Below are 22036 nucleotides of genomic sequence, written 5' to 3' on the forward strand. Positions count from 1 at the left end.
AGCCATCTGCCCTGGGAGGGTGTTTGTGGGTGTGTGGGAGGCCTGTACCACTACTCCCACCGTGCCCCCTGTCCCACACCTCAGCAGGATGGAGCACTCCCCCACCCCACCCAGAAGCAGTTGGAAGCCATTGCAGTACACCAAGCACACTTACAGGTAGGTAGCCATCTGACCTGGGAGGGTGTTTGTGGGTGGGTGGGAGGCCTGTACCACCACTCCCAAAATTCCCCCTGTCCCACACCTCAGCAGGATGGAGCACTCCCCCACCCAGAAGCAGTTGGAAGCCATTGCAGTAAGCCAATCAAACTTACAGGTAGGTAGCCATCTTCCCTGGGAGGGTGTTTGTGGGAGGGAGGCCTGTACCACTACTCCCACCATGCTCCCTGTTCCACACCTCAGCAGGATGGAGCACTCCCCCACCCCACCCAGAAGCAGTTGGAAGGCATTGCAGTACACCATGTACACATACAGGTAGGTAGCCATCTTCCCTGGGGGGGTGTTTATGGGTGGGAGGCATGTACCACTACTCCCACCATGCCCCCTGTCCCACACCTCGGCAGGCTGGAGCACTCCCCCACCACACCCAGAAGCATGTGTCAGCCATTGCAGTACACCAAGCAAACTTACAGGTAGGTAGCCATCTTCCCTGGGAGTGTGTTGGGGGGTGGGTGGGAGGTCTGTACCAATACTCCCACCATGCCACCTGTCTCACACCTCAGCAGGATGGAACACTCCCCCACCCAGAAACAGTTGGAAGACATTGCAGTACACCAAGCAAACTTACAGGTAGGTAGCCATCTTCCCTGGGAGTGTGTTGGGGGGGTGGGTGGGAGGTCTGTACCAATACTCCCACCATACCCCCGTCCCACACCTCAGCATGATGGAGCACTCCCCCACCCCACCCAGAAGCATGTGTCAGCCATTGCAGTACACCAAGCAAACTTACAGGTAGGTAGCCATCTTCCCAGGGAGGGTGTTTGTGGGTGGGAGGCCTGTACCACTACTCCCACCATGCCCCCTGTCCCACACCTCAGCAGGATGGAGCACTCCCCCACCTCACGCAGAAGCATGTGTCAGACATTGCAGTACACCAGGTAAACTTACAGGTAGGTAGCCATCTTCCCTGGGAGTGTGTTTGTGGGTGGGTGGGTGGGAGGCTTGTACCACTACTCCCACCCTGCCCCCTGTTCCACACCTCAGCAGGATAGATCATTTCCCCACCCCACCCAGAAGCAGTTGGAAGCCATTGCAGTACAACAAGCAAACATACAGGTAGGTAGCCATCTGCCCTGGGAGGGTGTTTGTGGGTGTGTGGGAGGCCTGTTCCACTACTCCCACCATGCCCCCTGTCCCACACCTCAGCAGGATGGAGCACTCCTCCACCCCACCCAGAAGCAGTTGGAAGCCATTGCAGTACTCCAAGCACACTTACAGGTAGGTAGCCATCTGACCTGGCAGGGTGTTTGTGGGTGGGTGGGAGGCCTGTACCACCACTCCAAAAATGCCCCCTGTCCCACACCTCAGCAGGATGGAGCACTCCCTCACCCCACCCAGAAGCAGTTGGAAGCCATTGCAGTACACCAAGCACACTTACAGGTAGGTAGCCATCTGACCTGGGAGGGTGTTTGTGGGTGGGTGGGAGGCTTGTACCACCACTCCCAAAATGCCCCCTGTCCCACACCTCAGCAGGATGGAGCACTCCCCCACCCAGAAGCAGTTGGAAGCCATTGCAGTAAGCCAAGCAAACTTACAGGTAGGTAGCCATCTTTCCTGGGAGGGTGTTTGTGGGAGAGAGGCCTGTACCACTACTCCCACCATGCCCCCTGTCCCACACCTTAGCAGGCTGGAGCACTCCCCCACCACACCCAGAAGCATGTGTCAGCCATTGCAGTACACCAAGCAAACTTACAGGTAGGTAGCCATCTTCTCTGGGAGTGTGTTGGGGGGTGGGTGGGAGGTCTGTACCAATACTCCCACCATGCCACCTGTCTCACACCTCAGCAGGATGGAACACTCCCCCACCCAGAAACAGTTGGAAGACATTGCAGTACATCAAAACAAACTTACAGGTAGGAAGCCATCTTCCCTGGGAGTGTGTTGGGGGGGGTGGGTGGGAGGTCTGTACCAATACTCCCACCATACCCCCGTCCCACACCTCAGCATGATGGAGCACTCCCCCACCCCACCCAGAAGCATGTGTCAGCCATTGCAGTACACCAAGCAAACTTACAGGTAGGTAGCCATCTTCCCTGGGAGTGTGTTTGTGGGTGGGTGGGTGGGTGGGAGGCTTGTACCACTACTCCCACCATGCCCCCTGTCCCACACCTCAGCAGGATGGATCATTTCCCCACCCCACCCAGAAGCAGTTGGAAGCCATTGCAGTACAACAAGCAAACATACAGGTAGGTAGCCATCTGCCCTGGGAGGGTGTTTGAGGGTGGGTGGGAGGCCTGTACCACTACTCCCACCATGCCCCCTGTCCCACACCTCAGCAGGATGGAGCACTCCCCCACCCCACCTAGAAGCAGTTGGAAGCCATTGCAGTACACCAAGCACACTTACAGGTAGGTAGCCATCTTCCCTGGGAGGGTGTTTGTGGGTGAGAGGCCTGTACCACTACTCCCACCATGCCCCCTGTCCCACACCTCAGCAGGATGGAGCACTCCCCCACCCCACCCAGAAGCATTTGTCAGCCATTGCAGTACACCAAGCAAACTTACAGGTAGGTAGCCATCTTCCCTGGGAGTGTGTTTGTGGGTGGGTGGGAGGCCTGTACCCCTGCTCTCACCATGCCCCCTGTCCTACACCTCAGCAGGATGGAGCACTCCCCCACCCCACCCAGAAGCAGTTGGAAGCCATTGCAGTACACCAAGCAAACGTACAGGTAGGTAGCCATCTTACCTGGGAGGGTGTTTGTGGGTGGATGGGAGTCCTGTACCACTACTCCCACCATGCCCCCTGTCCCACACCTCAGGAGGATGGAGCACTCCCCCACCCCACCCAGAAGCATGTATCAGCCATTGCAGTACACCAAGCCAACGTACAGATAGGTAGCCATCTTTCCTGGGAGTGTGTCTGTGGGTGGGTGGGTGGGAGGCCTATCCCACTAATGAGAAGGTGGCCTGATATATACTGTCCACTAGTTCCAGTGGGCACCTTGTATCATTCCAAACAACCCCTTATGGTGAATGGTTAAAGACAACCTTTATTGAAAGCTATGCTAGTGGTAGCTATGGAGAGCAGCCTTCAGGATACGTCTTGAAGGAATGTAAAGCAGCTTGTTTTACCAGTCTATAATCTCTTGAATGATCACATGAAAGGACAACCACACCTGGTATATCTTAAAAATATATGTATTTAAGATAGAACACACCCCTCTAGTCTCTTTATGAGACTGGAGTTCGAAGTACTTAGTTTACAAGTTAGCAATCAACAGTAATAACACAAATACACGTTTGAGCCCTAGGGGCGTACCAAACCATATACCAAAAAAGTGGTATAAGAACCACGACTGAACTAGACACAAGTCCTAGAACCTGTAGAATCGCTGGGACTCCAAGGAACCACCCAAGGTAGTGACACAGGGGACCCACGGGGACTGTATGCAGTGTGTAAACACAACCGCGGGTTCCCGTTATCTTCTATGGGCAATGTTGCGGTTGGAAATTTAGAGATTAGGGACACTTAGAATCGAGTCAGGACCAAACCCTTTTGGACTTAAGAAGTTCTAGGGCTAGCACCCACGGGAGCACCGGAGTATTCGAGTTACCTCACCCAGAGAAGCTGGGTGCAATTGGTGTTTTTTGGTGTCGGGTCGCGTCGTCGATTGCAATGGAAGCCTGCAAAGAACTGCTGCTGCCGTGAAGAGGAGAAGTGTCCGGAGAGATCCAAGCCTGGATCAAGGATGGAAGGAACCTGAAAGCAGAGGGGACAGAGTCTGGGTCACTAGCCAGTGACCGAGGGCAGGATGGACCAATGCCCACAGATGTCAGGTGCTTCAGGTGAGTTGATGGGTGTCTTGATACCTCAGCCACGAGGTCCTGGAGGGGTCGACGTAGTCCATGAGCTGGATTCGAGCTGTACCACGAAGTCTGTCGAGTGCTGCGGAGTCGTCGACCAGATTGGACCCAACAAGCCTTGGCAACGGCAAGTCACAGGAATTCAGAGAAAGGAGTGCGGTGCAGACCAGCAAGGTCTGAGGAACTCACCCAGTGAGGGTAAGGCAGGGCATGTCTGGAGCAACCAGGAAAGCCCAAGTAGAAGAGGAGTTGCCTTTGTGGGGACCTACTAGCCAATGGGCTTTTGATCGCGAAGGAGCCTCGAGTGGTCGCACTTGAAACTAGCCCACAGGTCACTCGTGGAGTGCAGGCCAGCGATCTTCGGTGCAGGAGGTGCTCAAGGTTGGGGCTATTTGGGACCCAAAGCACAACTTCGAGGAGGACTAGGAAGATAGTGTTGCTGCAAAAGTTCACGGTGTCAAGAGGTCACAGTTCCACGTCACCCACGATAGCCACGGGCCTCAGCTTTGCTGTGGACTCAGGTTAGGCTTGGGGAAGTCTGGAAATCCACATCTGGTGATGCAAAGACTTCAGCGTCTGGCAGGAGCTTCAGCAATGCAGACTGGTCAGTTGCTTGTTTGGTGCCTGCCAAGCAGGGGACTCTCTCCTTGACCACAAGGGAGATTTCTTCAGTCTCCTAGTCAGGATAGAACGTCGAAGGTCCAGGATATATGTTGCAGAGTTTCGTCCAGGGTAATCTAAAGTCGCAAGGACTGGGTTCCCATACTTATACTAAGTTTGGGGGTTGGACATACTCTAGGGACGCACCTATGGGAGGGTTTGGAAAGAGGGGTGGTTACACCCATTTCCTTTGTCCAGTTTCGCGCCAGAGCAAGGGCAGATAGGCCCCTGCAACCGGTTTGAACTGGACTATGCACAGGGACACCAAGTGTGCCCCCAGTGCAGGACTTCAAAGCACCAGAGAGTGCTCCCGCCCATCCCCAATACACATCTGGTTGACTGGGGAGGTGGTTACACATCCCTTCGACAGGACACCTATTGTCCAGGCCTCCCCTGCCGGAGTTTCGGTCAGCAGCAGGAGGTCAGACCCGTGTCTGTGGCAGAAGCATCCATATTGTGATGCTAGGGCTCAAGAAAGTCCTACCGGGTTAGACCAGTGTGAACATGTCTCTCCCTCTAGAAGGGTGGAATGCTACCCCTGCCGCCAGAACTGGCGGGAAGGTAGTATTCCAAGATGTTTGACACCAAACACGTCATGTTTTGATGCAGCCATTCCAAAGTTAGCATTTACCGCGAGGTTATAATGCACTTAAGAGTATATGGTATGGCTGTATCTCAGAACAGCCATAAGGAAGTATTTCCGAAAGCTGCAGAGGGGCTCAGCTCATACTTGGGCACACTCTCACATAAAACAAAGCACTCTGACTTCAGGATTGTCACGGCCTGCCATAGGAGTGGCTTATAGGTTTATATGTGTCTGTATATATATGTGGATATAGGAAGCCTATACCACTGTAAGGGGTGCAAGCACACCCTTACCCAGGCTGCAGTAGCCGACCTGTGGTGCCATTTTGCAGTGCTTCCCAGGGGTGGCATAATACCCTATGGTACATAGTACACCATATATTAGGGGCTTATAAGGCACTCCAGTATCCAATTAGATATGTACCTAATGAACATTCAAACCATTTTAGAGAGGAAGCAGCTAGGCTGGGGTCCTGATTAGCAGGGCCACAGCCAGACGAAGGTCGAAAAACAGTGAAACACCAGCAAAAAGTGGGGGTACCCATGTGAAGCAGATCCTACTCTCCTACACAACCCCACCCCCCAGCAAACACAGGGACATTAAACTAACTTTGACCAGTTGAGTCTTCATGTTGTAAGTGGAAATACCTAGAGAGTCCATCTGCATTAGCATGGTTACTCCCAAGTCTTTGTTCCACTGTAAAGTCCATCCCCCGTAGGGAAATGCTCCACCTAAGCAGTTTGGGGTTTTCACCCTTCATTTGTTTTAGCCATAAGAGGGGCTTATGGTCTGTCTGAACAAGGAAGTGAGTACCAAACAAGTATGGCCTCAACTTCTTCAGAGCCCAAACCACAGCAATGGCCTCCCTCTCAATGGCTGACCAACGTTTTTCTCGAGGGGTCAGCCTTCTGCTTATGAAAGCTACTGGCTGATCCTGACCTTCATCATTCAATTGTGACAGTACAGTCCCTACCCCCAATACAGATGCATCTGTTTGGACAATGAACTTCTTGGAGTAGTCAGGACTATGCAGAATGGGAGCAGTGCGCATGGCCTGCTTCAGGTCATCAAATGCCTTTTGACAGCTAGCTGTCCACTGAATCTTTTTGGGCATCTTTTTAGAAGTTAAGTCATTCAAGGGTGTTACTATTGATCCATACCCTTTGACAAATCTCCTATAGTACCCAGTCAGGCCTAAGAAGGCTCTCACCTGAGTCTGGGTAGTAGGAACAATCCATTCCATTATGGTCTGGATTTTGCTCTGCAATGGTTGAACCTGGCCTCCACCTACAAGGTGGCCCAGGTACACAACCTGACTCTGCTCTGTCTGGCACTTAGTAGCCTTGATAGTGAGGCCTGCCCTTTGAAGGGCCTCCAAAACATTCCTCAGGTGGACCAGGCGATCCTCCCAGGTGGAGCTAAAGACAGCAATATCATCTAGATATGCTGCACTAAAGTCTTCCAGGCCTGTAAGGAGTTGATTCACCAACCTTTGGAAAGTGGCAGGTGCATTCTTCAAACCAAAGGGCATTACCACAAATTGATAGTGCCCACTAGGGGTAGAAAATGCTGTCTTTGGCTTTGCATCATCAGCTAGTCTGATCTGCCAGTAGCCAGCTGTCAGGTCAAATGTGCTTAGAAACTTGGCTGAGGCCAAAGTATCTATCAGCTCATCTGCCCTGGGGATGAGATGGGCATCAGCCCTAGTGATTGCATTGAGACCCCTGTAGTCTACACAAAACCTCATCTCTCTTTTCCTACCACTGGTGTGAGGTTTTGGTACCAGGCCTACTGGGCTAGCCCAAGGGTTACGTGAGGGTTCAATCACACCCAGATCCAACATTTTTTGGACTTCTGTACTTATACAGTCCCTGACATGGTCAGGCTGCCTGTAGATCTTATTCTTCACAGGTAGACTGTCCCCAGTGTCCACTTCATGAGTGCACCAGGTGGTCTAACTTGGAGTCAGAGAAAACATATGTCTAAACTGGCTGAGAAGTTTTCTGCAGTCAGATTGTTGCTGGGCAGTGAGACTGCCTGCCAAGGCTACACCATCAACTGACCCATCACCAGGGTTCTGAGAAAGCAGGTCAGGGAGTGGGTCACTCTCTTCCTCCTGTCCTTCATCAGTAGCCATGAGCAAGTCCATGTCTGCCCTGTCAACATATGGTTTAAGTCTGTTGACATGAAGAACTCTGTGGGAACTCCTAGGGGTTCCAAGGTCTACCAAGAAGGTAACCTCCCATTTTTGTACAACAATTATATGGGGGGCACTCCATTTGTCCTTGAGGGCTGCTGGGGCCACAGGCTCCAACACCCACACTTCTGTCCTGGCTGGTAAACAGTCAGTACAGCCTTTTGGTCATGCCAGGCTTTTTGCAGTTCCTGGCTAGCCTCAAGGTTTTTGTTTGCCTTTTTCATGTACTCAGCCATCCTGGAGCGGAGACCAAGTACATAGTCCACTATGTCTTGCTTTGGGGGCTTGAGAGGTAACTCCCATCCTTCCTTCACCAGACACAATGGACCCCTGACAGGGTGTCCAAACAAAAGTTCAAATGGGCTGTAGCCAACCACCTTTTGAGGCACCTCCCTATATGCAAAGGGCCAGAGCAGGCCCCATTTTCGCCTAAGCTTCTCTGGGAGTCCTTGGATCATGTCCTTTAAGGTTTTGTTGAATCTCTCAACTAAACCATTGCATTGTGGGTGATAGGGTGTGGTGAACTTGTAGTTCACTCCACACTCCTTCCACATAGCAGTCAAGTAACTAGACAGAAAGTTTTCTTCCCTGTCAGATACTACCTCCTTAGGAAACCCTACTCTTGAGAACACACTCAAGAAAGCCCTTGCCACTACAGATGCTGTAGTGGTCCTTAGGGGAATTGCTTCTGGGTACCTGGTGGCATGGTCCACGACCACCAGTATACATCTATGCCCAGATGCTGTTTGGGAATCCATGGGACCAACAATGTCAATCTCTACCCTTTCAAAGGGCACCCCAACCACAGGTAGTGGTATCAGGGGGGGGCTTTGTAGTGCCACCTGCTTTACCACTAGCTTGGCAGGTTACACAGGAGCAACAAAACTCCTTTGTGTCTTCAGACATGTGGGGCCGTTGAAAGTGGGGAACGATTCTGTCCCAAGTCATGTTCTGGCCCAGGTGTCCTGCTAGGGGAATATCATGGGCTAGTGTCAATAGGAAACCCCTAAACTTCAGAGGTATAACCAACCTCCTGTATGCACCAGGCTTGGGGTCTCTACTCTCTGAGTATAGGAGTCCATCATCCCAATAAACTTTATGGGTGCCACTAGCATTCCCAGCAGCCTCATCAGCAGCTTCCTTTCTGAGGGGTTCAAGAGAGGGGCAGGTTTTCTGCTCCTGGCTCAGATCAGACCTGGAAGGGCCCCCTGTCCCCAAGAACTCAACCTGGTCAGGTTCAAGCTCATCTGGGACATTTCCTTCTTCAGGCTCAAGATCATCTCCCTGAGGAGACTGATCAGTATTCTGAGTCAGGTGGGAAGGCTCTGCCTTAACCCTACTGCTCCTCCTCTTGTGAGGCACCTGGTCCATTATTCCAGAATCCAGGGCCTGTCCAGTTTTAGACATTTTGGCCTGTGACCTAGTCACAGCAAAGACATGTGTAGGGATCCCTAACATTTCTGCATGGGTCCTGAGCTCCACTTCAGCCCAAGCTGAAGTCTCTAGATCATTGCCAAGAAAGTACTGTACTGGTAGGTCTGCACTTACCACAACCTTCTTAAGGCCAGTTACCCCTCCCCAGGAGAAGTTAACAACTGCCAGAGAATGGTCTGTTCTGACATTGCTAGCATTGGTCACTTGGTACATTTCACCAGGAATAATCTGCCCAGGATCCACAAGATCTTTTGTCCCCATTGTAACACTTGCTCCTGTGTCCCTGAATGCCCAAGCTTCTACTCTATTTATTAAAGGCGGCTGTCTGTATTTGCCCAAGTTACTGGTACTCACAAAGGGGGACATATCCATGCCCCCCTCACTGTCAAGCACAGCCTGAGTTGGTACTCTGACTAGGCCAGAGTCCATCTCAGAACCCAGGGTCAACCCTACTACACCCTTATTCTGTGTATTCCCACCACCAATTTTAACTGCAATAGGGGGAGCAGGTGCCTTAGGGGCATTGGTGGTGGATGGAGTATTTTCTTTGGCCTTGGTGCAGTCACTGGCCCAGTGAGTTTTCTGCTTACAGATCTTGCACTAAGGATTCTTTTGGCCTTTACCCTTACTTGACTGTGACTCCCCATTAGAAGAAGATTTTTGGGGCCCTTGAGAAGACTTCTGGTCTTTGCCCTTGTCCCCACCCTTGTCAGAGTTCTTGGAAACTTGTTTCTTTGGGTCACCACCTTGGTTCTGTACCTTCTGCCTCACCCTGGTTCTGACCCATTTGTCTGCCTTCTTTCCCAATTCTTGGGGAGAGGTCAGATCAGAGTCCACCAGGTACTGGTGCAACAGCTGATTTTGACAGTTATTAAGAATCTGCTCCCTCATTATCAGATTGTACAATCCTTTGAAGTCACACACTTTACTGCCCAATAACCAACCTTCCAGAGCCTTAGCAGCACAGTCAATAAAGTCAACCCAGTCTTGATTTTGTGCTTTTTGGGTGTCTCTGAACTTTAACCTGTATTGTTCAGTGGTTAAGCCAAACCCATCTATTAGTGCACTTTTCAAGACCTGGTAATCATCAGCATCCTCTTCTCTTACAGTGAGGAGCTTATCTCTACCTTTGTCTGCAAAGGAGAGTCATAAGATTGCTGCCCACTGACCTTGAGGGACCTTCTGTACTTTACAGGCCCTCTCCAAGGCAGTCATCTATTTGTGGATGTCATCCCCACTCAGGTAGGGAGGGACAATCTTACTTAGGTTTCATTGGTCATAAGACCTCTCCCTATCTCTAGGGAAATTGCTGCCACCAAGGGACTCTAGTCCCTCCTTTTTACTAGCTCTGTAGAGCTCTAGGGCTTCCCTATCTAAGGCCACCTGCTGCTTTCTGAGGTTGAACTTGTCTTGCTCATACTTCAGCTGTCTCTCTCTCCTCTCCTGGGAGGTTTCCCTCCCTCTGTGAGAAGGGACAGAGGTCCCTATAGAGGAGTTCGCCTGGACAGATCCCCTTGACAGGGATCTATCCCTTCTAGCCCTACCTGGAGGAATAAAGGCAGGAGCATTGTTGCCATCCTCCTCATCCTCATCCAGGAGAGCTGCGTTCACCAGATCCTGATCATTGTGATCAGTCTGGTCAGCATTAGAGGTAGGGTCAGGGGAATTGCTACCCCTAGGCCCACCCTCACCTGCTGCCCCACCCACACTGTCTACCCCCATCAGGCCCACTAGGCCCTGTGATATCATCCAGCTTAAGAATCTTTATGAGATGCTGGGTGGATGGGGTTTTGCCTGTCTTCAGCTTCCTAATGGAACATAAGGCCCTAAGCTGAGCAAAGGAGAGATCCTCATATTTATAGGGAAGGAGCTCACTGGTTCCTGGTAGGGACTCACTGGTTCCTGGCTGGTTACACATTACTAATATGGTGTGGTGTATTGCACTACCTACACTAGTGTGGCCTACTAAACTCTCTTGAGTTGTAGAAAGGGTGTGCTATCCCTTAACACACAACTCTAAGTTCAGTAGAACTTACTGTAGCTAAACTTGATATTATATGTACCTTAGGTACCTTTAGTGGTTTTCAGTTGATCAATTCAATTGAGATTATCTGGTAAAACAATAGCAAGCTGGAATCCCACACGCTGCACACCAATGTGAGAAGGTGGCCTGATATATCCTGTCCACTAGTTCTAGTGGGCACCTTGTATCAGTCCAAACAACCCCTTCTGGTGAATGGTTAAAGACAACCTTTATTGAAAGATATCCTAGTGGTAGCTATGGAGAGCAGCCTTCAGGCTAAGTCTTGAATTAATGTAAATCAGCTTGTTTTACCAGTCTATAATCTCTTGAATGATCAAATGAAAGGATAACCACACCAGGTATATATTAAAAATATATGTATTTAAGATAGAACACACCCCTCTAGTCTCTTTATGAGACTGGAGTTCGAAGTACTTAGTTTACAAGTTAGCAATCAACAGTAATAGCACAAATACTCGTTTGGGGCCTAGGGGCGTACCAAACCTTATACCAAAAAAGTGGTATAAGAACCACGACTGAACTAGACACAAGGCCTAGAGCCTGTAGAATCGCTGGGAACCCAAGGAACCACCCAAGGTAGTCACACAGGGGACCCACGGGGACTTTATGAGGTGTGTAAACACAACTGCGGTTTCCCGTTATCTTCTATGGGCAATGATGCAATTGGAAATTTAAAGATTAGGGACACTTAGAATCGAGTCAGGACCAAACCCTTTTGGACTTAAGAAGTTCTAGGTCTAGCATCCACGGGAGCAGGGGAGTACTCGAGTTGCCTCACCCAGGGAAGCCGGGTGCATAGGTGTCTTTTGGTGTCGGGTCACGTCATCGATTGCAATGGAAGCCTGCAAAGAACTGCTGCTGCCGTGAAGAGGAGAAGTGTCCGGAGAGATCCAAGCCTGGATGTAGGATGGAAAGAACCTGAAAGCAGAGGGGACAGAGTCTGGGTCACTAGCCAGTGACCAAGGGCAGGATGGACTAATGCCCACAGATGTTGGGTGCTTCAGGTGAATTGATCGGTGTCTTGACTCTTCAGCCACGAGGTCCCGGAGGGGTTGACGAAGTCCATGAGCCGGATTTGAGCTGGCCCACAAAGTCTGTCGAGTGCTGCGGAGTCGGCGACCAGATTGGACCCAACAAGCCTTGGCAACGGCAAGTCACAGGAACTCAGAGAAAGGACTGCGGTGAAGACCAGCAAGGTCTGAGGGAATCACCCAGCGAGGGTAACTCAGGGCACGTGTGGAGCAACCAGGAAAGCCCAAGTAGAAGAGGAGTTGCCTTCGTGGGGACCTACTAGCTAACGGGCTAGCGATCGCGAAGGAGCCTTGAGCGGTCGCACTTGAAACTGGCCCACGGGTCACTCGTGGAGTGGAGGCCAGCGATCTTTTGTGCAGGAGGTGCTAAAGGCTAGGGCTACTGAAAACCCAAAGCACAACTTCGAGGAGGACCAGGAAGATAGTGTTGCTGCAAAAGTTCATGGTGTCCAGGGGTCACGGTTCCACGTAACCCACTATAGCCATGGGCCTCAGCTTTGCTGTGGACTCAGGGTAGCCTCGGGGAAGTCTGGAAATCTACCTCTGGTGATGCAAAGACTTCGGCGTCCAGCGGGATCTTCAGCGATGCAGACTGGTCAGTTGCTTCTTTGGTGCCTGCCAAGCAGGGGAGTCACTCCTTGGCCCCAAGGGAGATTTCTTCAGTCTTCTAGTCAGGATAGAACGTCGAAGGTCCAGGATATATGTTGCAGAGTTTCGTCCAGGGTAATCTAAAGTCGCAAGGACTAGGTTCCCATACTTATACTAAGTTCGGGGGTTGGACATACTCTAGGGACCCACCTATGGGAGGAGTTGGAAAGAGGGGTGGTTACACCCATTTCCTTTGTCCAGTTTCGCACCAGAGCAGGGGCAGGTAGCCCCTGCAACTGGTTTGAACTGGACTATGCACAGGGACACCAAGTGTGCCCCCAGTGCAGGACTTCAAAGCACCAGAGAGTGCTCCCGCCCAGCCCCAATACACATCTGCCTGCCTGGGGAGGTGGTTACACCTCCCTTCGACAGGAAACCTATTGTCCAGGCCTCCCCTGCCGGAGTTTCGGTCAGCAGCAGGAGACCAGGCCTGTGTCTGTGGCAGAGGCATCCATTTTGTGATGCCAGGGCTCAAGAAAGTCCTACCGGGTTAGACCAGTGTGAACATGTCTCTGCCTCTAGAAGGGTGGAATGCTACCCCCGCCGCCAGAACTGTCGGGGGGGTAGTATTCCAAGATGTTCGACACCAAACACGTCATGTTTTGATGCAGCCATTCCAAAGTTAGCATTTACCGCGAGGTTATAATGCACTTAAGAGTACATGGTATGGCTGTATCTCAGAACAATGCTGTGGGGAGCGATGTGACGCTCCACTCCCAGACGCACTGCAGAAATGGATATATAATCCTACTAGTGATTCCACTTTAAACTTTCCATTTGAATCCATGTTAGTCCATGATGTTATTCAGAAACTTTTATGCTTTCCTTTTATAGTCCACATGTATGGCGTCATGCATTTTTAATGCTTCCCATATTCTAGTGTGCCCATCCGGACCTCTTCAAGAACACGAACCAAAATGCATAGAATTGTTCAGAGCAGCGTTTCTTTATTTAAAACCCAATGCATTTCGGGCTTATTCAAGCCCTTCGTCAGGGGTAACTGCAAGTTTAACAAATTAAGAAAGAACACCATTACTGCATTATCCTCTGTATAACATGAAAAATGTAACTTATTAAAATATTATTTCTCCTGCAAATATGTAACCCCTTGTGCGTGTTACTCTACACCAAGTCAATCACAAAATAACATACTCCCCTTAGTGCCAAACCATAACCTCTTCAGCCCCAGAACTATACCATAATAAACAATAAATGTGTCATCCCACGTTACCCACTGTTATGTGGCTCCTCCCTTACAACCTTCAACATTCTCCCCACTCACACGTTCAAATAATCTATCTACTAATTATACTCACCACATTTAGACATACCCATCCACAATCCTAGTTATTTAAGAATTCTAATACTCTCACGACTTCCCATATTGACGAAATCACCCCACTGCTCTCTTCTCACACACCCATATACACCAAAACACTCGCGCGTATTCACACATTCCTGATTCTCCCAACTTTCGTGCTTAACCTAAAAATGCCAACACCCACACACTTCTAATCACTTGATGCCAAGAGGTACCGGCACAGCAGCTGCACCTCTTTGAAGGGTTGTGTCGCAGCCAGCGATATCGCAGCCCAGGGGGAAGCGCACTCCCGTGCCCACCCAGAGGCCTTCTAGGCTGAGCTCTGCCACCGCCGTCACCCCGGGCCCAGATCGTGCCTCAGGCGTGCCGCAGGGCTTTTGCCGTAGCTGTGGTCCGATGCCAAGAGAAGGCTGGGAGTTTCAGTTGCAGATGGGTTGGGTGGCAGGAAAAAAGCAGGATAATTGAGGGATTAGGACGGGAACTTAACTCGGTCACGTCCGCCATGATGGCTCCTTGGCCACGCCCTCCCATAGTCATAGCCCTCTAGTCGCAAACCCCAACGTTCAATTCTAGAAGGCATCTTGGCTTTGGGATGCCAAAGATGGTAAGCAGTGATGAGCCATTACAAGTAGGCCTGGGCAAAATTTCCGTTCCGTTCGCAGAATTTGCGATAATTTGGCATTTCCGCGTTCCGCGGAGAGCGCGGAAATGTCAAAATTTCCACATTCCGCAGCTTTGCGATAATTTGGTTCTTGCTCGCGCTGTAAAATAATACATTCTCGCGCGCACGCGATCGCCTTACCTGAATCCCCGCGTTCGCCGACAAGTTTTCCCGATCCGGTCGCGTTCTCCATGAGATGTTGTATTGTTTTAGCCATTTGCGCTGTCTCGCGACAGTTCGCGTCCGCAGTGACGTCATGCATCGCGCGATCACGTCTTTTTTCACGCGATCATGCACCGCGAGACAACTGAAAACAAGATGGCCGCGCCCGCGAGCAACCGCAGGGGTAAGTTAGCGACCCGCAACCATGCAAAAAATATCGCGAACGGGCGGGAAAAAAACTTCCGCATCTTCGCGATATTTCCGCTTGTTTGCGGAGATTTTTAACATTTTTGCGATAATTTGCAAAAGTCGCTTTCGCAAATTCCGCCCACCCCTAATTACAAGAGTGAAAGGTATTCCATATAGGAATACGTGGAAATGTTCACAAGCCCACACCACCGCTAAGATTTCTCTCCCTGCTTGCAAATAGGCGTGTTCAGTTTGTGACAAACTTCTGCTTGCCTATGCCACAATATGATTTCGAGCATTTGAGTGTCCACTGTGTTGTGCAAGGAGCATTCCCAACCCAATTAGGCTGGCATCAACAACAACTTCTGTATGGAGTTTCGGATCAAAGTAGGCAGTTTCAGTGACATTCTCAATTGCATGCTTGATGTTCTCAAATCTTGGTTCACATTCATGTGACCAATAAAATGAAGCATTTCTTTTTGTTAAGTCTCTAAACGGAGCACTTACTGTGGCAAATTAATGTATGTATTGAGAGCAGTACCTGGCCTTGCCAAGGAGTGATCGTAACATGATAACATTTTGTGGGGGATTGGTGGCTGACAGAGAGTTTTGTTTTTTGGAACTCTCATTTCTCAACATTTAAAGTTAAACCTGCAAGTAAATGACACACTTGTGTAAGAGCTACATCATGTCCCTTTTATGTAGCTCTGAAAACGTATATGTCATCACTGTACTTGAAGGCATTCATGAAAGGTTGTATAATTCGTCGACTTACATCTTGGTAAAGTTTTGCAGCTAACGACACACCAAAGTGTAATCATTTATATCTGAACAAACCGATATGGGTAGAAAAGGTGGTAATGTACCTGCAATTTTCTTTGAGTTCCAACTGAGTGATGATACCCTTTGTTCAGATCAAGGGGAGGGAAGACCTTGGCACCATCTAGCTGTATGATCATGCCGGCAATGTGTAGACCAGGATGTCTTTCTCTTTCAATTGACTTGTTGGCTTGAAGCATATCAACACAGATGCATAAAGCTCCTTCACTGTCCTTTTTGGGCACTGCCACTATGGGTAAAACCCACGGAGTTGGACCAGTAGACCGCTCAATTATATCATGCTTTATTAAGGTTTCAAGCTCTTTCTCAACAGCTTCTTGTAGATGAAATGCAATTTGTCTATATCGTTGAACAACAGGACGAATGTCCTCATTGATAGGCGGTTGCACTTTCATGGTCTTAAGTTTTCCCAATGCATGAAAGATCGTACGGAACTGACTTACTGTTTCGTGATGAGCATTTTTTACAGATATCAGTCCCATATCAGCAGCAGTACTGAAAATTAGTAAACAGACACTTGAGGCAGTACCTTGAAGTGTGTGAAGGAGTGTTTGTATTTAAGTCCTTTAGTGTTTCGTGGTTGCTGCAAATGAACCTTGACTCTTTAATGGTGTAGATGCAGCCCAGGTATACACTTTAGTCTTTGAGGATATGGGGAGGGGCAATGGAGACTGTTCATTGTATTTTTTGTCCTCAGGTATAATTTTTATCGGCACACCACTATCGATAATAAAAGGTATGGAACAACCATTTATTTTATAGTTGTTTTCAGACAATGTTTGAATGACTTTTTGTGATTTTACTCATCAACCTTTCTTTGACTCGTATTTTTCTCTGCATACGGCCAGTCTGACATGCGCACATTTTTGTAGGCAAACATCGACATCGCACTTTCATCTTCCTCATTGTCATTTGACAGTGAAATTGAAGAACTCTTGGACGTAGATTAAGATGATGATCGACTTTGTTTAGTGTCAATTTGCCTCAGCAGGTGTTGCTGCTTGGCCGTGTAGGCATGCATACAACGTCGCTTCTGGAATGTTCGGGTGACAAAATGGTTCTCCTTTCCACAACCTTTGCATACTTGTCCAATGGCGGGACATTTACCTTTGTGTGAAAAAGAAAATCCACATCTAAAGCACAGATTCTTCTTCTTTAGAGACATCAACTTGTATCCTTCAATTTTGTGCTTCTGCTTACTTTTCACATTAGTGACTGACTCATTCTGGGTACCTCTGGCCTCCATGTCATCAGCTTGTTGATCAGCACGTTCCTCAGCTCTAGCAGCCATGAGAACTCACTCCGGACTAAGGGCCTTATTTATGAGAGCCCTGTATCACTTTCACACCACATAAAGTGGTATATTCGTGACACAGGGACCATAAAGATTTATGAAGCCACTCAAAACCACCTGCAAATTGATGCATTGCATTTCTCTTCCCCTGGGAGGCGTTATTTGGGTGTTGCAGTGGATTTTCCCATGTAATAGCCATGGAATTTGACGCTACTGAAGACTTACAAAGTGATGTAAACATAGGAAGGCGTCAGATTTGTTCGCCTTCTGAAGTGAGGTGTAACGAGGAGAAAAATGTTAATTTCTCCTCATTCTTTCCATGTGTGCTGCATCTGAAGCACACATAGAAAGAGGAAAATGCCTCGTAGGGTTACTTTTTTCAGGAAGGTACCGCTTGAACCATTGTGCAAGGGTGCCTAAGTTGGTGTTAGACTGTCACTACATTGCCAACGCAGGCAGAAAGGACAGGAATACACCATATTACTTAAACACTGTGCATTCCTGCCCTTTCACTTTGGCGTAGGGCAGCACAGTAAGCTGCCTTGCTGCAATGCCGAAATGCCATAAATAAGGCCCTAAGGGCTTCTCTCATATTTATAAGGGACAACGGAACCCAAAGGGTAATTAAGGACCTTGGGTAATAGTTAAGTACAATAGACAATGGTCCTCAAATGATTAGAATAAGGATTAAATAAATATAGTTCAGAATCAATACTATATTCTGGATGTCCAGCCGGACAACCGATTTAATTTTGCAATAAAACAATGCACACATATAGGAACAAAATACTTGTGGGACACAGTCCTGTATCCAATAAGAACAGTAACATTACAAAACACACAATGGCATTTCAGGCAAGACGATAGGAGCTTTTTACATTATCCAATGTTTTAAGCTTTTTCAAAACAGCGAATGCACTGTTTTACACAATGGATTAATGCGCATGCTGTTTAGTCCTGTTACGAGGGTACTAGGATCATCATCAGGACATTAATGTGTACATGCCTGATTGTAACAGAAATTGCCTGTGGGAAAACAAACAGGGGTGATATAGAGAGGGGGAGGGGTAAGCGGTGATCGAAGAAAAAGTAGAGAGAGAAGATTAGGGCGATCCCCTCACGGCATGTTGAATTTAGTTATAAAGGCGCAAAAAGTGCAGGTGTGGTAACAAGGAAGCATGCTGGTGTGTGGGCATGCGTCGAGTTCATGGACCAAGACAACTGGTGGAGAGGTGGCGCGCGCAGAATAGAAGACGTGCTAATGGAGTGCGTACTGCCAGTACAATGGGGAGAGGTTAATTAAGCTCGAAGTGAATGGCTGACTAATGACGAATGGGAGCGGAATTTAACGCGTATTAAGGAGACATGCGTTGCAAGTGAAGACGGCGCTCACCTTGGTAAGGTGGTCGAGAGGAATCCGTATCCACGAAGGGAGCGAGGTCCCGGGGGTGGAGGGAAACTGGCAAAAGGATGACAGGGGGATATGTCAATTAATCTTCTCTCTCTACTGTAATGTAAAAAGCTCCTATTGTCTTGCCTGAAATGCCCTTGTGTGTTTTGTAATGTTACTGTTCTTATTGGATACAGGACTGTGTCCCACAAGTATTTTGTTCCTATATGTGTGCATTGTTTTATTGCAAAATTAAATCGGTTGTCCGGCTGGACATCCAGAATATAGTATCGATTCTGAACTATATTTATTTAATCCTTATTCTAATCATTTGAGGTCCATTGTCTAAGGGCTCCTCTCAGCATTTATCATCTGAATAAATCTGACAGACATCCGTCGATAGCTTGGAGACGTATAGTTTCTTCACCAGCGAGTTTATTGAACTTATTGTGTTTGATGAGCTTATGAAGTCCCTCAACAAATTCATCAATTGTTTCACAAGCTTTCTGTCGTTCTTGGCTGAAAATATATTTTTCGTAAACGTCTTTTCCTCCTTCTCCTGCAAGATTTTTAAGGTATTTGACAATCTTTTTGTTACCTGTTTCTTCCAGTGCATCAATGAAATCATCAAACATTTCTATCCAGGCAGTCGATTCATCACTAATATTTTGCTTCTTAGCAGTGTTGAATGGAGGATATGATTTCAGGAAGGTGGGGGTTGTATAACCGGTTGTGGAACTCACTGACATTGAGAGTCTAAGTTGCTCACCGGGACTTGCACCATTCATGCCATCTACAAGTCCTTGCAATGTACTTGCACAAACAAAATAGGTAGAGCTACTTTTCTGGTGCCCATCAGAGCTGTTCTATTCTTAAGGGTCTTTCGAGTTGTGCAGAATGCCACCAGCTCCTTTGCTGGGGTCCACTTCATGGTCAACAGCTCTGTAGTCACAACTCTGGGTCTTCTATTTTTGGTCATAAGGCCTAAAGCGGTGGTATGGTGACTCTCTACTTAGCTCTTGGTAAGTACCACCATAGTTTCTCAACTTGGTTTTAATGGTCTTTAGCGTTAATGTTCTGTCGGTCTTATTAATCTGTGTTGCGTTGTGGCGCAGTACCTTTTTTGCGGCCTTGACAGCAGGTGTCTGGGCAATGACGAGTTACCTTCTCAGAGAAGCTGGAGTGACCCTTTGACTCCACATACACCAAATGTCAATCTTCACTCCAACTAAGACACATGCGGCTCGCACAAATCCCCTTTTTCATCAGCAGTTTTAGAGTCCTCGCCAGCCTTGGTATTAGCAAGTGAATATGCCGCAGACAGAGCCTTGTATTACAAGTCTTTATTCCTGTGTGTATAGGAAGCTGGCTCTCTACATAGTATACTAAAAATAAGTACACTGTGCAGAGAGTCCATTAGGTCCCCAGTTAGTTTACAGAGGCGAAAGTAGATAATACTAATGATCTTTTTGTGGTTGTGTAGGTGAGCAGTTTGGCTTATCAGAGGGTAGTGCTACGCAAAGTCAATAAAAGAGACGCATACTCAAAGAATATATCCGAGACAATTTAGAAAAATAACACTTCTTTTAATATATATTTCAAACTGAAGAACTTTGCTTCAAGGTAAGTACAGTCTTCAATAAAAATATGCACAGGTAAGTAAACAGTTTAAATCTGTCCCTTGCAATCCTGTGGAAGGAAAAGTCACAGATGCATAAAGGTAAGTACATTCGGTTTCAGGGGTTCACCTGTGGGGATCGGAGTAGTAGTGGGGCAAGGTTCTAAATACTACCAGCAGTTCTTCGGGAACCATTCCGAGCAGGGTGCTGATGAGACTGGTCGCTGGCGCACGAGGGGGAAGGGAGACACCTGAAAAGAGGCTGCACAAGGGGCAAGTTTGAGGGCTCCTAAATGGGGGCTGAGGTCACAATTCGTCTTGGAGCACAGGGACATAGCCGGTTTGTCAGGATCCGGACTAGGGGACTTAAGTGCAGAGTGGTTTGGTCGGCGGGGCTGGTGCACAAAGATGCATCTTGCAGTCAGGGACAAACAGCTGGAATAGGAGAAATCAAGGCAGCTGGGACACTCTAAATGCTGACGTCTCTCGATAGCTGCTTGGTCCTTGTGCAGTGAGGATCTGTACTGGGCACTCACGGTTGGTGTTTGGTACGAGGCGTTTGGTACACCGTGAGTTGGTGCTGCAGGGCTCCGGCTGGTCTGGGTATCTTCACACTTGCTGGGGAGACAGATCTCACCTTCCAGAGCACGAGAACCTTCTCCCGGTCAATTGTGGCACAATTCATGCTGCAGCCCTTAGGAACTCTCTTTAGGTCCAATGTACTAGGCACCAGGGGGTACTACTTACTAGGGATGTACATGGAGTCTCAAAGGGTGCCAATTGTGTAACAATCACACAGTTTAGGGACAGAACACAGGTGCTGAGCACCTCGTTAGCAGCAACCCAGCACACTCTCAGTCAAATTGCACCAGATACCAGACAAAAAGTGGGGAGTAACCATGTCAAAATGGGCACTTTCCTACAACATTCTAAACATGAACTCTATTCACCAACTCAAACACTTCAGTCATTGTTCTACTGAGTCCATCAAGAATCAAAAGGGTCCCATAATCTCTAACGCAAAAGACACTACAGAGTCCAAGAAGAAATATGACTTATTAGCACTTTAATCTTGGTTGGTCTCATTACCCACTAAGGACACATAGATGGCAACAACATAGACAGGATAGATAGGTAGAAGGCCACAGCTCAGAAAAGAGTAAAGAATTAGTGAAAAGGTAAGAAGTCTGAGAAAGGAAATATAAAAAGGGACTGATCACAGCACTGCACAATTATCCACAGGGCGTGACAAATGTGGTGGCTGTTACATTGGGGCATGTAGTTAGTGATACACCAAATATGAGTGGAGAAGGAGAAGTGTGGGGGGCACACCAAGTGGCTCAATGGTCAATAGTTGGCTGTAGTAAGCGTGCCATATTAGGTGAAACATGAATATACTGTTGATCACTAGATTGTGTTTTTTGTTCTGGAGCAGGAGTGCAACTACTCATGTTTCCAGTCTCATTTGCCTTTGTGATGCAAGCATGGGTTCTTTCAGGACATGCAATGGCTGGCGTTTGTTGGCATTGGCCATATACAGTTGGGGTGTTGAATTTGATTCCCCAGATTAGAAAAAGGACAGTCATAGCCAGTGTGGAGTGGGGGGGCAGGAGTTGATGGCAATGGACTGTGCACCAGCCTGTCAGAGATCATTTTGGGGCCCAGGTCAAAAGCCATCATGTGGGGCCATGGCCTGGCAAAACTTAAATTATGCTGGAGATATTTGCAAAATTCCAGAATTTAGCATCATGCGAAATTTATTACATTTTTTTTAAATTACACATTATGCAATTCTTGTGCCCAAGTACACATCTCACATTAAAAGGTTTTGAAAGATAGCAGTGGGAGACTGATTCGCACATAAAAAGTCTCACTGAGGCAAGTTCTACTTGGTATTATGAGAAAAATATGTATGAAAGAATATTTTCATGAAATGTAATGG

This window comes from Triturus cristatus, chromosome 3_2, assembly GCF_964204655.1.
Source record: "Triturus cristatus chromosome 3_2, aTriCri1.1, whole genome shotgun sequence".
Lineage (NCBI taxonomy): Eukaryota > Metazoa > Chordata > Amphibia > Caudata > Salamandridae > Triturus > Triturus cristatus.